Source organism: Eurosta solidaginis, chromosome 2 (genome assembly GCF_040869045.1).
Source record: "Eurosta solidaginis isolate ZX-2024a chromosome 2, ASM4086904v1, whole genome shotgun sequence".
In the NCBI taxonomy this organism is placed as follows: Eukaryota; Metazoa; Arthropoda; class Insecta; order Diptera; family Tephritidae; genus Eurosta; species Eurosta solidaginis.
Genome location: NC_090320.1, coordinates 42,223,275 through 42,239,367, shown reverse-complemented (window position 1 = coordinate 42,239,367; position 16,093 = coordinate 42,223,275). Strand labels below are relative to the sequence as shown.

Genomic DNA, 16,093 nt, shown 5'->3' with positions numbered 1-16,093 from the left:
TGAAGCAAAAATACGTTGCCGATAACTATTGAAAAGTATTGCCGAAGGATCGGGCTAAAAAAGCAAGAGGGAGCTAAAATTCCTCCCCCAATTAAGAGAAAAAAATATACGGGGCGGAAGGAAATTCAAGAAGAAAAGGAAAATAGCCAAATTTTATCGTTTGCTGAACTTTGTAACTTCTTAGGAAAAAAAAATTAAATTACAAGAACAAATTATAATACTTAGACGTAAGAATAAAAAATATATTCAAAAAAAAAAAAAATATATATATATATAGGTATAAACGAAAAAATTTTAAGTAAGTTGGAATGCCAAGATTCTATAATAAAAACCCCTTTATTTGGGACGATTAGGATTTAAAAAACGAACAAAAAATTTTGAAAAATAGCTAGAATGGCTAAAACGGTTCTGGAGATATTTAGGTATGATTAGGCTACCTACAATGGATGATGTCAAAAATAAAACAAATGGGGAATTAGAGACAACGACAATGTTGAGAAAGGTTTTTCCAAATAAAGAATAAAGAAATTTTCGCGGGTTCGAATCGAGCTCATCTTAAAAATCAGTAGGCCGTTATAACAAAGAAATCAGTGCACAAGTAAAATAATTCTACCAGATCCCAGTAAATTCGAAAAAGTTCAAAATTATCCAACACCCAAAACACCGGACGATGTCAAACGATATGTAGCATCCTGTAATTATTAGCGTAGATTTGTACCAAATTTCGCGGAATATTCAAGAATTTTAACTAGACTTTGTACAAAGAATGCTGTCTTCGACTTGACAGAGGAATGTCAAAAGGCTTTTATTTATTTAAAGAAAACATTAATTAGTAAAAATATTCTGAAATATCAAGATTTCAACAAAGAATTTTGTATAACAACAGATGGCGGTGGCTATGCCTGTGGCGCAGTTCTTAGTCAGGAATATGAAGGCAAACAATTAACTACCAATTGCCTATGCGTCAAGATCATTTACAAAAGGCGAAATTAATAAAACAACAATAGAAAAAGAATTAGCCGCAATCAATTGGTACATAACTTATGTTAGACCATACGTTTATGGCAGACAATTTTAATTAAAACTGACCATCGACTTTAACATAACTTCTTTCAATGAAGAGCCCTTCGTCAAAATTAACTAAAGTTAGACTAGATTTGGAAGAATATGGCTTTGAAGTGGAGTACATAGCTGGAAAAGAAAATTACGTAGGAGACGCACTATCACGAATCGATATTAAAAACCTCAAAGAAACGCCACCAACCAGTAACAGTAACAGTAGTCAAAATGAAGAAAATAAAAGTCACAATGAGAACTCTATAATATATGAAGCTTAATAAATTTGAAGTTAGACGACATGCCGAGCTCTTTTCAATCCTCCGAAATTATATTTCAAAAAAGGAAAGAAGATTTGTAGCACAATAGATATAAGCAACCTAATTGTTGAGGCGAGGATTGAACTAGGACAACTCTTTACCAGGCTTATGAAAGAAGCCGGCATTTTAGGACTTGTAAAATACAGTTGTCCTTAGGAGACAAATTGTTTAAAAATAGTTATACTGGAGCAGATACATTTAAGGAAATAGGTACCAAAGTTCTCAAAAATTTAACAATTGCATTAATTCCAGAGGTTATGCAAAACGTGACAAATTTTGATAAAATTCTTCATAAATATCATGGAAAGGGCCTTGGCTAAATCCCGGCAAGACGGACCTGCTTCTCCTCACGAGGAAGTACAAGCCACCTGCCTTCAGACTACCATTCTTAAATGGCCAGAAACTAACTTTGTCATCGAGTACCAAGTATCTGGGACTAACAATTGACTGCAAGTTGAAATGGAGAGTATGCATCGAAGAGCGGGTACGGAAGGCTTGCATCGCCTTCTATGCACGCAAATCAAAGTTTGGTAAGAAATGGGGACTCAAGCCAAGCATGGTACTTTGGATGTACGAGGCGGTGGTGCGTCCGGTGCTTACCTATGGTTCCATAGTCTGGTGCGAAGCTCTAAGTAAGAGTTACAATCTCACCAGCCTGCAAAAAGTCCAGCACACTGCGTCCGTTGGTGCCATAGGGGCCAGACGCACTTGCCCCAAAGCTGCTTTAGACCCCATTTTGCTCCTGCTTCCAAACGACTTGCATATACTTTGTACATCGTCACAAACTGCACTGAGACTCAGGGAGTCTGGGTGTTGGAAGGATACTCAGCAAGGGCATAGTAGTATCCTAAATAAATTTCCGGATGGTACATGTAGTACCGAGACAGTTTACTACCCTCGCAAACTGAAGTTTGAGTACGGTTGTAATACCGTCATTCCAACCAGGAACGAGTGGAAGAGAAACCCGGGCATAAGGGTCGACGACATCCAAATCTACACTGACGGCTACAAGATGGAATCGGGAGGGAGGGCGGAGTCTTCTCTGAGTCCCTAGATTTGTCTGCATCATTCAGACTCCCATCGCACTGCAGCGTGTTTCAAGCAAAAATCCTCGCAATTTGGCAAGCCTGCATATCACTGGAGGGCTTGAATGTAGCTGGTAAAGTTTGCATCCTGTCGGATAGCCAAGCAGCGATAAAAGCGCTTTCCTCGCCACACATTAACTAAAAATTAGTGTAAGCTTGTAAGCGACTCATATCCCAGTTAATCACCAATCAAGAGCTACGCGTTATCTGGGTCCCTGTTCATAAGGGGATAGAGGGTAACTAGAAGGCCGACGAGCTAGCACGCAGGGGCTCATCGGAGATGAACGAGGAAATAACCAGTGTCGAAGTAGGCATACCCTTAGCAGTAGCCAAAGGGGAATATCCAAAGCTTCTACTTGAAGAAAGCACAAACAAAGTGGAATAACATCACCACCTTGCAATATCAAAATCCATTTGACCAAACTATGATGGAAAGAGGACGAGAAATCTTCTGAACAAATCCAAGGCTAACACACGCAAACTGATAGCAGTCTGCACCGGTCATGGGGCAGTAGGTACGCATGCGGAAAAGATGGGCATTCCGTATAACGACTACTGCAGAAGCTGCAAAGATCCAAATGCCAGGGAAACAGTAGAACACTTTATGTGTAAATGCCCGGATCTAGCTAGAACCCAGCTAAGGTTCCTTGGAACCCCGTTCCTAGAAGACCTCAGAGGGTTATCTGTGATAGCAATCCCGAATATTCTTAATTTTATCAACAACTCTGGCTGGTTATAATACATTTACCGTAACATTCCGTAGGTTTTTAGACGAGGTACATGGCATCAAAACGGCTTTAAATAGCTACTTGGGCGACCAGGGTCGCAGCCATTTCACCTACCTACCTATCATGAATATCTTGTTTTTGGTTGCCACCCTGGAATAAATCGCATGTCAAACAAAATAAAACAAAAATATTACTGAAAAAATATGAACAAATTTTATAAGAAAATATATAAAAAATTGCATCCACTGCAATAAAAAATAAAATTAATAAACACTTGAAAGAACGAATCACCATAACGGAGGCACATCCGAAGGCTTTTGATATAGTACAAACAGATACAATCGGACCATTACCGAAATCGATACACGGAAATGAATATGCTGTTACTATTATCTGTGATCTAACTAAATATGTATTTAGGTGCAGTGCCCGTTCAGGCTATTTTTGAGCATATCATTCTGATTTATGGTTGTATGAAAACAATCATAATGGATTCGGTTCCCATATACAAGAATAGTTTATTTGAGGAATTGTGCAAATTTCTTAAAATTGAGCAAACAACCTCAACACCTTACCAAACTTTAGGCACTCAGTCATAGAACATTTAAATAATATGTGGGTTCTTACATATCTAATGGCAAAGACGATTGGGATGAGTATCTCAAATATTTCTCGTATTGTTATAATACCACAATTTCAACTGTTCACGGATATTGTGCTTTTGAACTCGTGTTCGCAAAAAACCCCCTGACTTACGAATTCTTGCAAGAAAATATAATCAGCCCAATATATAATCATGAGGCTTATGATGAGGAAATTATATACAGGTTACAAATAGCACAACAAAGAGCTAAGAAATTAGTATCTACAAGAAGCTAAGGAAAAACAAAAATATTATTATGATAGAAATAGTCACAGTGAGGAAACAAACATAGGAGATTTAGTATTAGTCAAATATGAAACCGGTCATAAGTTAAATAGTAGATATAAAGGGCCCTACAGAGTAAAAAATATTGATAGGAAACACAATTTTATATTAATCCGCTATAGAGTAGAAAATACCGATAGAAAAAATAATTTTAGTTAAATTCCTCATAGAATAGATAATAGCGATAGCACAAATGATATTAAGAATATGAAAATAATAATTCATAAAAATAGGCTTAACTTACTGTTCGGCCGGGGTGCGTCTGATCCTTCGAGAGGTGGGCGCACCGGGTCGATCTCAAAGAACGGGTGCGTTTGAAAATAAATAAGAGAATACGAGATTTCTCGTTATAATAGCTGTGATTTTATTGGTAGATATTAAATATACAGGAAATAATATTACCTTTGATAAACGGCAGAGATCGCTGGCGGCAGATGCGTATGGTACGGCTGCTGAAATCCAAGAGGCCGGTTGAATAGAAAGCTACAACCGTTGACCCGCAAAATCCTCCCTTTTGGAGGGGAAAGGCACCCACACATCAACCCGACATGCATATGCATGAGTGCTGACAAAAACACACATACACGTGCATGTACATGCATGTAGCGGTGATGGTGTGGGTGGTTATAGATTAAGTCGAGTATCGAGTAACGATTCGCAGAGTTGCATTGGGGGGATCGCAAACAGATGCGGAAAAGTTAGGCATCCTGCCTAAACATGCCGGCCCCCTTTGCGATACGCAACATCGTTTTCCGCCAAGGACCTCCGCTGAAACGAGAAAACAATGAATATAAGACTTACACACTAAACTTAATCTAGATAAGGAGTTCGCCAACTTCGCGGGTGACCGGGAGTCCTTCCCGACTTGCTCAGCATGCCACCTAAGCTAGGATGAAACGGTAACGGTTATGAACAGATGTAAGTGAATATTTCTTGCCATTGAATTATACATAATTCTTAAATATAGAAATGCAGGACGTAATATATGTATAATCGATGGCCAGTAAGGCTGGACGAAGAGGCCGAGGTGTCCGCTCCAGAATGCACCATTTTTTTGTTATTCTTTGTTTTTTTTTTGTTCCGGATGGAGAGGCTGAGGTCTCCGTTCCAGATTTGCGGTTTTTTTTTGGTTGGACGAAGAGGCAGGGGTCTCCGTTCCAGACTCGAAGGTTTGAGGTTTTTCTGGGCTGGACGAAGAGGCCGAGGTCTCCTTTCCAGCGTCTAACTTGTCGTATTGCTCTCAAGGCAACTGTGGCATTTTATGGATGTACCGGGGCGAGCGGCCGTGAGGTTGGCTGGGTGAAGCGGAGGTGTTTTATTACAAACGTATGTTAGGATAGATAAATTAAGTGCATATGCGAAGCATATTATTAAATCCAATTTTTACCAAGCAGAGATGCGTTATTTACGTTCACCTAACATAATTTTGCAGATTGGCGATGCGTTTTCCGCGACGCGTTCTATCTGCACGTACCATTGTGCTAAATGCACCATGCAACCCTGTCGTGTATTTATTGGTCAGCTGATAGCTGGTATGGTGAGTTTGTGGCGTGCGAAACTAGGTCACTGGGGCAGTAACACACTAAGCCAGTAGAAACATTTTACCCTTTCCAATTCCGGGATTTTGTCATGTCGGGATTCTTTAATTTCGGGACGCGGATTGTTTTTTACCGAGCCTTTATAATGACTGTTTGTGATGTATGTTGTTCAAAACAACAAGTCCTACCCCCCAGCCAAAAAAAAAAACAAACAGTACCGACGGCAAAAGAAATCAAGAAATCAAAAAAAAAAAAAACAATTTTTTTGTTTTTTTGTTTTTTGAATGAGGGTACAATTAATTTTGAATGAGGTTTCTGCCTTTATTTTTGTGCGTATGTATGTTTTCGGACTGCCCGAGGTGTCAGTAGGGGTCAAAAAGGCCGACCCCGCTTTTATATCTTTTGCGGGTTTTCGGTACCAGCTTGCATCATTTGATGCATCACTAAAAAAAATTTTATGTAAAACTAATGTAAAAAAGAAAAATTAACACTTAAACATAAATTGAATTCATTCATCAAATATTGCATGCCAAAATTTTGTTCCATGTATACTCCTCATCCCAAATACTGTACCCGCCACTGACACAAATGCACTTAGTATATACGCACATGAATGCATTCTTAGTGTATACATAAATAATTTTTATATACAATATTATATACAAATTACAAAATTAATTCTATACTAATTGAACACAATACAGAGGGATTGGATAACTCAGGCTCCCCGTGGATTGTGTCGATATAAAGAGAGAGAGAGAGTTTGAATCAAATAATCGTTATAATATTTATTAAATATTCAATTCATAGGCATGATACTAATAACGTTATAGAAAAAATGAAATTTTATTATAAGTTATTGCTAGATATTTAAATAGGCTTACCCGGTGGTGTGGCTGCTGCTGATCCGCTGAAGGTTGACAGAAAAGTAAAAGTTAAGTTCTTCGCAAAAGACATAAAAACCCTCGAGCCGCAGTCGACATAGCTAACCGTTTTGAGGGGAAATTACCTTTGCTAAAAAGCGCATACAATAGGAAGAAATCCGTAAGGTATATATGCACGTATATGGATGTACATACTTCGCCATGCATTCAGGCAGATGCCTCAGCAGAGGAATGCAGGCACAAAAAAATATAAAACGGTTACCGATATGTCCATCCATATACTTACATATGTGGCAATAGGTTTTGAGCGTGTGTTATCATGCTAAACCTAAGAACTGGACCGTCCGTTCATTGCTCTAAGCAGGCATGGATATGTTCGTGCATGTTATTGGTAGGCATTTGAAAACATAACAAAAACAATGGTATATTAATTGTTCTGCTGACTACCAACCTGCTTGTGCGTTGCCAATGCGAAAAACGGGCGCCCTTAGTGAGGCCTTAGTATTTTTGCCTGAACGGTTTATATACGTCTTACATTGTACTTAGACGTTGGGTATGTTTTATAAGTTAAGGCATTAGCCTTACCAGAATAATGCACATAAGCTATGCTTTTTCTTGCGGAACTGATTTCTTTGTGGGTGCCATGGGCTAACGTTGGCTGACTGGCGATATGGCGATATGGCGATATGCCCAAAGGAGTGTAGGATTAGGGTGGGTCGTCCGCGAAGACATGATACAAGAATTTAGCTTGGTGGCCTAAACATGCCGGCCCCCTTGCGAAAGCAACGGCTATGGATCAGCGCAGCCACGAGACCTGACCGGGATGACTTAGTTTCTAACATATGTGCTTAGATGGAGATTTCATCCCACGTGTCGACTCATCTTCGTTCGCATCCTTGGTTCTTGCGCTGGAATGAAAGAGTAAGCGAAATTACGAAAACAAGACATGGTTGATATTTCAGTTTGTTTGGCACATTCTTTTATTTTGGTTCTTTATGTACAAGTTAATGATTAATTGAAAATTCATAAATTAATTATTCAAGGCGCTTGCGTATTTTGCGTTTGCGTACTTGGCGTGGCGTATTTTGCGTTTGCGTATACGTGTGCGCATACGTTGTGTTGGTTCTTTATTCATTTTAACATATGTGGTTTGCGTATGATTCTTTGTTTACAAAGTATAAGTTTGCTGATTGATCTTTATGCAGGGCACGATCCTGACAAGAGCCACCCAAAGATGCTACTTTGAGCCAAAAAAGGGCCCATCGTTGTTGGTTGCGCTCCGGTTAGCAACACTTCGGCGTATGCGTCGGCTCCCAGGATCAGTCGAACAGGCGCGGAGGTGTGGAAATTGGGGTCCGCAAGTCTCATGTGCGTGAACGTGCTAGCGATCGACGGATCAACGTTTGCGGTTGGACTTATCACCGCGAAGTTTTGTTTGATAATAGTGTGCACCGTCAACCGCTTATTTACTCCTTGCGAACCTCGTATTCGAAGGAGGCACCCTCGGAGAGTACCGGGGGCGTCATCCGCGAAGTGTAATTCTCGCGCTAGGTCGTACGCGATGATGGAAGTTGGGGCGCAGCGCTCGGACCATGTGAAGGCGTCCGCGTGCCTCTATTTTTACCAATGCAGTTGGTGATATTGAAACGAACGGCCTCAAGGCGACCGTTTCACGAATGATGTGCCCGTTTCTGAAGGATGCCGGTAGCTGCGAGGCTCGGGAGGTCGTTCTGGCTACCGTGCGGACAGGAATCATTTGGCGATGTGACGATTTCTTTTCGTGCGGCTTGCGTCGAAGTTGGTTGGATGGGCGGAAAGTCCGTGATTCCGCTCCACGCCGTTGTTGTTGTCGAGGTGGTGGACGGAAAGTCCGAGATTCCGTTCCAAAATGGGCGTCGTTCTCTCGTAGGGCGGCGGAAAGACCGCGAATCCGCTCCCCCGCTGGCGTTGCTCTCTTATGGGTGGACGGAAAGACCGATATTCCGTTCCACGCTGCTGTTGCTTTCGTATAGGTGGGCGGAAAGTCCGAGATTCTGCTCCACGTTGATGTTATTGTTGTTGTAGCAATGGGCGGAAAGGCCGCGATTCCGCGCCACGGCGCTTTTCGTGCGCAAGAAGAGGTCGGAAAGTTCTGGCTTCCGCTTCCCTCGGGGGGGGCCGGGCGGAAAGTCCGAGATTCCGCTCCGACTTCTACAATCTCCCCTTCCTCCAGGTCGTCGGTTTCAATGCCAGATGCATCTAGTGTCAGCCAGTTGTCATTTTCTTCCTCGCTCTCCACTTGCACACACCACGGGTCGTGTATCGATATCCGGTTGGTCTTCTCCTTCGATGTGTAGGGTTGTGTGGTGTTTTCCCTGACACCTATGGCACTGTCCCTTGGCTGGTACATGCGTCGGCGCTGTGCGAATATGGACAAACAGTTGCTGCAAAGCCGTTCGACGAGTACCTCCCTTAGCCTCTCTTCGGGAGTTTTTTGCCCTATAGCTTGGGCATAGACGAAGGGGGTGATTGCCTTCGCATAGGTGGCATGGTGCGGGATATCGATGGGCCATGCTCTCTGCCTTTTCACGCAATGCCGTAAAACGAGTCATGTTGAATCTGGAAAGAGAGGTTCGCCAGATAAAACAATGCATGACCGTCGGTGTTTGACGATGGGTTGGGGTGGCGAGACAGCTATAGATAGACAGAGATTATTGGGCAGCTGGGGGTTAATTTTTCATAATAAATGCTGCGACCTATCATGCAGGCCATCAAGATATTGCTTTACGTTCTCAGTGGCTATAGTCCCTGATTTCTCGTGTGTCTTCAACGATCGGGTTGTGCAAGCTGAATGCGCTTATACGACGCGACATGTAGCGACATAATTCTTTGCATGTATACTTGTCGAACCGTGCAGATTGAGCGACCGTCAGGCGACACGACATAACCTAGTTGACCAAATAAGCAGAGTGCCACCATAAGACGCGACATGTAGTAACAAAATTTTCCTTGCAGTGTCGCGACGCGTAGAGTGCACGCGCCGGTATTAGGCAAAAAAATCCCTACAAAAATTTGGTCACAAAAACCTAATCACGCCCATGCAAATGTGACTATGAATATAACCTATGACCGTAAAATGACTAGTCAAATGACGTTGGATGACGAGAGCGTTTTTGCAGAGATGCCGCGAGTGTTCTGGGGGTCCCACTAGCCAAAGTGTACACAAAAAGGTGTGTGAACATTAAAGCGGTGAACAAACTACACTTCGTGTGTTGTCTTGGCAGCCAGTGTACATATATGTGACATTCAAAATTTTATACATACGGAATGACCTTTTGTTTTCATGCACCATGTGCACAACAATTTACGGAATCGCATAAAAATTTTAAGGTGTAAATTATGTGTGCAACTGAGTTTTCAATGAATGCCCATTCTTCAGTTTATAACAGTTGGGGAATTGACCCCCTGTAGGAACGTGCCGCTAAGTGTTGCGCCGCTAAGTGTCGCGCTGCCTAATGTCGCATGCACCTTTATTTCTTACCGGTGGTGAGCAAAACGACAGTATCGAAAAAATCGATAACTCACGATACGGTGTTGAGGCCGGAAGTCCGTCTCTATACCACTTGATATTTGCATGAACCCTGCCACGGAAGTACTACATCTCGCAATTCAGCTCTAATATATCAGAAAAAATCGTAAAATATTGCTGCCATCGATCTTTGTGCAATCAACACTCACACAAGGTTCCAGTCGTCGCTGCAGCTGTAACCCTGCTACGGAAGACTACATCTCGCAAACAAAAATCGCAAAATATTGCTACCATCGATCTCTGTTCAATCAACACGCACACAAGGTTCCAGTCGTTGCTGCAGCCGTAACACATATTTAAAGGTAAAAACAGGTGAGGCCCATTTGGCATATATGTAGTTAGATTATCGCTAACCGAAAAATCACAGATGGTAGAGCTAATTGAACTAAACGGGTGCTTAATTCAGAAACTAACCCCGTATGCTAAGAACGACGAATGCATGTGTATGCCCAGGACCACATATGTTCACTAACTAATATTTGTATGTCTTAAGTCTTCCAATTGTGACCTCAAATTCACAACTTGCATGGTTTCGACATGCATATATGCGCCCACAACCAATGCCCTAAGTGTCCAATTTAATCAACACGTGGACAGCATAAAGAAATGGTTCAATGTGGTCATAAAAATCCTCCCGAGACGGTCCCGCCAGTGACCTAATGGCGGTTCGTTACGGAACGGATAGGGTATATATCCGGTAAAGACCATCGATAACCCTCTCCCAACCTTCGAGGAGTGTCCCGTCGTTAGTGCTGTTGAGTCACACATAACCACATCAAAAAATAGCGTTAATGATGAGGTGCATCACAAATGTGATTATAGTGGCCGTGCCTTTGAGCGCTCAAAATCACGCAGAATTCGTTTGCTACTTTATAGTGCCATGCAACCATCAGCATGTGAATTTTGTGAAAACCTCTCTGGTAACCCTGCTCACACGCATTGACGTTTCGACAAAAAAATTGTCAACACCAAATTGTAAACAATATATTTATTCCCAAAAACGAGTGAAAATATAACAAATTCATATTTCCACGCAAACGCAGTATGACACTGGTGTACTGTTGAACCAGCATCTACAAAAAGCTCGAAAGCTTAAAATAATAATATTAACACTATGAGCTGATGCCAGAAGCAATCGTCAATAACCATAGCAACAGGCTGTTGTTTTGGCACGAATCTGCTGGCTGTGGTTTCCGTAGTCATACGCAACCATTATTGGCTCTGTCTCTCAGCGAAACAGCGCCAAAGCAACCAAATGTGATTGCCATTACATCAGCATCTTCTTCTGCTGATCCTGCAGTAATACAACTTCCTGGTTACTATTATCCGAATGTTATAAATCTAAACAAATATGCTGAACAGGTGCAAAAAAAACGTAAGTTGATTTGGGGTGCTAAAAGGACGGAGGATACAGCGAAAAGTGGGGTAATGCGCAGTTCTCTCAAGATACCGATGGCAAGGTGGCATCGAGATTTATGCGTTTAATGGGTATAAAGGGTAATGTGCCACCACCAAAGGAAGATACTGCCATAATTGAACAAAAAGCTGTGCCATCTGTAGCGCCTGATGTGAAAACGCGTGAAGTAATGTTCTCAAATTTACAGCAGCAATATGAAGTGGCACGTCAAGTTACACATACCATGCGTGCCGCCTTGGATTGGGATTCAGTGCACAAGCTCGATCTTTTTGAATGCAAACCCGAAATGCACCTGGTTGGTTGCGTTGGTCTAATATTATTTCTCAAGACATTTGGTATTTTTTGTAGTTTATGAAGCAGAATAAGTACGTACATAAGTATGTATGTGTGTATTTAAATATATTTTCTTTCGATGAGTATGCATATAAGCGAGATCCTTATTTACTTATTAAACGAAAAAATAAATGCCTAAAGTAATAAAATACAACAGTCAATCTCTCTAAAGCTTTTTTGAAATGGGCTGAAATACAAAAAGAGGTCTCTTCCTGGTTAAATATCTTTGTTATTTTGTTATTTAATTTTTTGTTCGATATACGGTTTATTGCTTATTGTTTTTTGCTGTTGTGGCGCGATACGCGAGTCAATACTGCACGTCGATGACGTACTCTGTGCCACTCTTCGTTCCGTGTGTGGGACAAATAGCTTTGGTCCTTTACAGGTGGGTTCCAAAGATTGATATTTGGTGACAATGGGCGATGTGGTCGAAAGACATGGGCGCTGATTATATAGATGCAATTCAAACTAGTATTGAATGCTGTGGTAGAAATTCCTATGTGGATTATTCATTCCAAGGCTATTACCCGCCATCGTGCTGCAAGAACAGCAATTGTCGGATTGAAAATGTTTAACGTCGTGGATGCAAGCAGACATTTGTTGACCTCTGAGAGGAGGACAGCGATATTATCAAATATGCTGGAATTCTAATTGCAGCTATTGCGTTTGTTGGCTTCATATTTGCTTGCTACCTAGCAAATAATATTCGCAACTAAGACGTCGCTCTTCCTATTAAGGGATCCATCTAGATGTTGATGTCGTAGTTATTGTTTAATTAGTGTAGTGATTGTCCAATTGTCTGCAGTTTGTGGTGTGATGGTAGCGTGCTCCGCCTACTGCAAGGTAGCATCATATTCTAGAAATAGGGTTTTTTTGTCAATTGGAAGAAAATTTATCTAAGCGGGGTTGCCCCTCGGAAGCGTCTGGTAAGCACTCCGAGTGTATTTCTGCCATAGAAAGCTCTTAGTGAAAATTCATCTGCCCTGCAGGTACCGTTCGGAGTCGGTGTAAAACAAGTAGGTCCCGTCCCGCTAATTTGTAGGAAAAATTTAAAGGAGCCCGACGCAAGTTGGAAGAGAAGCTCGGCCTTAATTCTCTTCGGAGGTTGTCGCGCCTTACATTTTTATTTTTAGCTGTGTAGTAAAATAGTTAATTTGTTTTCGGTTGTGTAAAAAAAACATTTTGTGGTCCTTCAATAAATTGGTTACAAAATTCTAACATTGGGGAACCGCAAATGTGTGTCTTTGTGCCCCTGTATGATGCGTTATTAATTCGTTGTTTTGTGACTGTTCTATTTGTTAGCCTCGTGGTCCATTAAGGAGCCGATGCGTTCATTGGTGAAAGGGAGTAGATGGGCACGTAGGTAACCCTTACAAATTAACTCATTCGGGTTTCTTTTCCCTTTCCAGAGTCATGTCACGCGTGGATTTTTCGCTATTATTAGCTGAGCTCCCGGGGGATTATACGGAAAGCCAGTTTCCCGTGCCATTCAGGCAGTTTATTGAGCTCACCTTTTGGCAGCGGGTGATGCGCCACGTCCTCATGGATGTCCGTGACGCCACGGGTCTAGATTTAGTTGAGGATAATCTTTTCCAGGACAGGGTTCGATGGAACTACCATGTTCTCTTCTATGAGTGTCCACGGGTGAGGGAGGTTTATCCTTTGGAGCTGAGGCCCGCTCCCCGGAGCGTCCGAGAGCTCATTTTTAGAGTGCCGAGGGTGCGGGACAGTCCCGTCAGCTCCAGGGACATCCTCCTCCCCCCGAGCCTGGCGAGCGGGGATTCCGGGACGCCCCCCGCGGCTGCCCCCTCTGCACCCGTCCGGCCGTTCGCGGAAATACGGTTGACGCCTGGAAGCTCGGCTTCCGTCACCGCATTTTCGGGATCGGTCCGGATAGTGTGGGAGGGGTCAGCGCAGGGGACGTAGCCTCGTTTTCCCGCTCGCCCCTGGAATAAGATACAACCTTTCTTTTTATTATTTTTTTTCGCTAAAGTAACTTGCATAATAAAGTAATGAAAATAATCTTGATGTCTCATTCATTGTCATGTAATAAGATGGAACGCTCGTTTTCGGATGAGCGGCGGTTTCTTTCTGGTGGATGTTTGTTTGATCGCCTTGTCAAGCTCGACGATTCGGGCTTGTTTATATTTATATTTTAGTGAGCAGTGGACGGTATCAGGTTTTTTTTTTTTTTTTTTTTTAAGTGGGAGATGTTAAATTTTAAATTAGGAGGAGGTTGTCGGAGCCTCCTCTTGAGTGGAGGGAAGCAGAACGAGTTTCACGAGGGGTCTCGTCACTTGCCCTCGAGATGTCCGGACATCGACCACGCGGATGCGATTATCGGGACCGGGGTGAACATCGGTGACTCGGCCCATTCTCCACTCATTGGGCGGGAGATTGTCTTCCTTGATGACCACCAAGTCCCCGACCTTCATGTTGGTTTTCGGGAACTTCCATTTGTTTCTTTTTTGCAGCTCCATTAGATACTCGGATTTCCATCGTTTACAAAATGAGTGGTGTAGGGCCTTTAGTCTCTGCCTGCGGTTGATGACTGATGACGGGCTCTCGCTGGCATCTGGCTCAGGGAGGGGCTAGTAGATGTCCCCCTGTCAGAAAATGACCAGGAGTAAGAGGCTCTAGATCGGTCGGATTGTTGGAGGAAGGAGTGAGGGGTCGTGAATTGAGGCAAGACTCGATTCTGCACAGCAAGGTGGCGAATTCCTCAAAGGTATATTTGTAATGAGACGCTATTTTGTTGAAATGCCTTTTAAAACTTTTCACTCCAGCCTCCCACAATCCGCCCATATGCGGGGCGGCGGCGGGGATGAAGTGCCACGCGATTTCTTGATGGGAGTAGTACGCTAGGGTTTTGTCGCGGGCGTGAGTTAAAAACGCTTTGAATTCGTTTCTTAGCGACCTCGCTGCCCCGACAAAGTTGGTTCCATTGTCGGAATAAATGTTTTTTGGACAGCCTCGTCGTGAAACGAACCTGGCGAAGGCTGCCAGAAACGACTGAGTGCTCAGGTCTGTTGTAGCTTCCAAATGTATGGCCTTGGTCGAGAAGCATACAAATAAACAGACATATCCTTTGGACACCCTACAGCCTCGTCCCTGAAAATTCTTTATTTCGAATGGTCCCGCAAAGTCGATGCCAGTGTTCGTGAACGCTCGGGAGTAGGTAGTCCGCTCTTTCGGCAGGATCCCCATCAGCTGCGATTGCGAACGTTTGCGGTATATCGAGCACACTTTGCAGTTATGGATTACTGACTTGATCATGTTTTTTACACGGGGAATCCAATACTGCGTTCGGATTAAACGTAACATAAGTTGGTTCTCTCCGTGTAATGATTCCTTGTGGACAGCCTGCACGATTAATCGAGACAGTCGGCAGCTGTATGGCAAGATTATCGGGTGACACTCGTTATAGGACATATCGCGAGAAGCTCCTATACGTCCACCCGTCCTTATAATGTTATCTGAATCTAGAAATGGGACAAGAGATAGTAGTTCACTCTTCGAACCTATCGACTTGTCCGCAACGAGTGCAGCGTATTCTGCCTCGAAATGGCTGCGTTGGACATTGATTATTACCTGAGACATAGTTGACTTAATTTCCTTTGGAGAGATGGTAAGGGATTCTTCATGAAAAAATGCCTTTCTGCTAGGATGGGTTCGATGATAGAAACGCCTGACATATGATAAGACCCTTATCGCTCTACGTAACTCCGAAAATCTCTCTAAAACGTTTTCGCCGCTGCGGCTGGTTTTTGCTATGTGTGCCTTTACCGCTTTTTCTTCTATGACGGTGTGGTAGTCCAATTCCTGAGTGGGCCATTGGATGCCGTTCTGTTGTAACCAAGACGGTCCTTCCCACCACAGGGAATTGTTGACCAGTTCTTCCGCTGGCAGTCCTCTGCATGCCAAGTCTGATGGATTGGAGGCTGAGTCTATATGACGCCAGTCATTGGTTCCTACTCGGTCAACTATTTTTGTTATGCGGTGAGCCACAAAGGTGGACCACGAGCATGGCGGTTTTCGTATCCACGCTAAAACAATAGTTGAGTCCGTCCATAAAAAGTTTGCATGCTGGCCTAGGTTGAGGTTATTATTTACCGCCTCCATTGTTTCTGCTAATAATATGGCGCCACATAGTTCCAATCTTGGCAGCGATATGGTTTTGACAGGCGGTACTCTCGACTTGGCTAAAAGCAAGTTTATAAAAACTTGATCATTTAT

The 16,093-nt window shown here is 42.8% G+C and overlaps 1 protein-coding gene across 14 annotated transcripts in view; it reads left to right on the top strand.

The window, feature by feature from the left end:
- Window positions 1–16,093, top strand: part of LOC137239611 (uncharacterized) — a 667,247-nt gene that overhangs the window by 610,798 nt on the left and 40,356 nt on the right. The gene's annotated exons all lie outside the window — the stretch shown is intronic.